The sequence below is a fragment of the Condylura cristata genome, unplaced genomic scaffold (assembly GCF_000260355.1).
Source record: "Condylura cristata isolate star-nosed mole 26May11 unplaced genomic scaffold, ConCri1.0 scaffold00040, whole genome shotgun sequence".
NCBI lineage: Eukaryota > Metazoa > Chordata > Mammalia > Eulipotyphla > Talpidae > Condylura > Condylura cristata.
The window spans coordinates 2,942,340-2,944,641 of NW_004567141.1; positions in this window are offsets into that span (position 1 = coordinate 2,942,340).

Genomic DNA, 2,302 nt, shown 5'->3' on the forward strand with positions numbered 1-2,302 from the left:
TGCTTTTTGTTCAACCTGGGGCAAAATGACTTCCCACGCCCCAAACACAGTGACCATCTCCTCCTGCCCTGCTGCTACACTTCGCTGAATGTGTCATGTTAAGACATCTCACAACTGATGCCAGCGGGTCTTGGTTTTTCACAAATGATAATATTGCATCATAGAAAAAGCCTCCCAAATGTAGGACTATGTAAACACTGGTAGGTGACTATGTGGAATTAAAAACAAATACAAAATAAAGAGGCAAAACTTAAGCCCCTTTGCTTTTAGGGGGAAAGTAGTGTTCCCCTGCAGGGGGTGGCCCCACCCAGAGCAGCCTCCAGGGGCCATCTCCCCTGAGGGCATTAGATTTGCTTTGTGAACTACCGGGCCTATTTTAACAATTTCAAAAGAATAGCCAGAGTGGCCTTGAATCAATTACAAAATTTCTCATTCTTAACTCTCTTTAGACAATTGATAACAAACGAATCCGTATCACACTTTATGACTGTTTGAGTTAATGATTGTGCTCTGATGCTGGTCTGATTTTTAACAAGTACAGTAGCAATCATTTGCATTATCAAAATTTATATTATTAAGCTATTATTGTTATATATTTAAATTGCTTTAAGTTCATACATTTTAGTCAACTCTTCCTCAATATTGTTATTTTTCAGATTTTGCCATGTGTGCTAGGTGCTGGGGAGAAAGGCAACAGAGAAGAATTAGTACCTCCTTCTCCTACCAGAGCCACCGCTGTGCAATGACCCCCCAGATCACAGATGCCACCCACCTCTTAGAACCACATATAAGACCCTGAGCCCCAGCTCCACAATCACCCCCGGCACACCTACATTCCACACAGGCTTCACCACTTCAGTGAGTGCCAGCCCCAAGAGGGAATCTCTTCAGCCACAACTCCTCTGGGGGAAAGGAGAAAAGGAGTACCACAAAACCTTTCTTGGCCCAAATCTAAAATTCAGTTATCACCTTTAACATTAACCTGTAAAGCCCACGTTTTTACCTTTATCTGTGAATTTTATGTTTTCCTATGCTTTTCATATTATTGTTTAGTTAATTTTCATTTCAGTTTGAAGAACTCTCTAAGATTTTTTTTTTTTTTTTTTTAGGACAAGTCTAATGGTTAAAAGTTCCCTGAGTCTTGTTTGTATGGGAAAACAAAAAGAAAAGTCCAGGACCTAATGATTTCATGGGCAAATTCTACCATATGGTCAAAAAGAAATTAATACCAATGTTTCCTAAACTCTTCCCAAAAAGTAGAAGAAAGAACATTTCCAAATTCATTTTACAAAGTCAACATCCAACATCAAAACCAGAAAAAAAAGAAACCCTAAAAAAATAAAACTACAAACCAATATGAACATAAATGTAAAAATCCTTAATAAAATCCTAGGAAGTTGAATTCAGCACATTATAAGAATCATACATCATGGGATACAAGGATGATTCAGCCTATGCAAACCTATCAAGATGATATATAATATTAACAAAATGAATAAGAAAAATATATGACTATCTTAAAAGATGTAGAACAAGCATTTTACAAAGTTCAACATCGATTCATGATTAAAACTCAACGAGGCCCTCCCTGGTGGTGCAGCGGGTTAAAGCACTGCACTAAGAAGCTAAAGCCACTTCCGCATGAGTTCCATCCCCGCCTGCCCCAGAGGTGAGCCACATGGCGTGGCAGACCTCTCCTGACCCGCCCCCTGCTCCCCTCAGCAGTGTACTTTATCGATCTGCCTGTTTTGCTCCCCACTCTGTCTCTGGTGAATCCTCTCACCCTCGGCATCTCTAGCCTGTACCCCAGTTCTGTATGAATATATAAATAAATCTTTAAAAAAGAAAAACTTTCAATGAAATAAGTACAGAAGTATCCTATCTCAACACAATAAAGGCTATGTATGAAAAACCCACAGTTGACTTATAATAAGTAGGGGAGAAAGAAGGGACTGAAAAATTTCTCTCCAAGGTCTAGCTCAAGGCAAGGATAGGTGTTCTTGCCTCTTCTTTTCAGCATAGCCCTGGAAGTCCTAGCTAAGAAATTAGACAAGTAAAATAAATAAGAACTATCCAAATATAAAAGGAAGACAAAATTATCTGTTTGCAGATGGCATGACTATATACATAGAAAATCCTAAAGGCCAACAATAACAACAAACAATAAATGAATTAAAAATAATGATAAGTATTCACTCATAGCAGAAGTATAATGGACCAGGCGAGAAAATAACAAAAATAATGAACAGCCATATACCAGAGACATTCTGTGGGGGTGGAGTGGGGAATGGGATCAAAAACG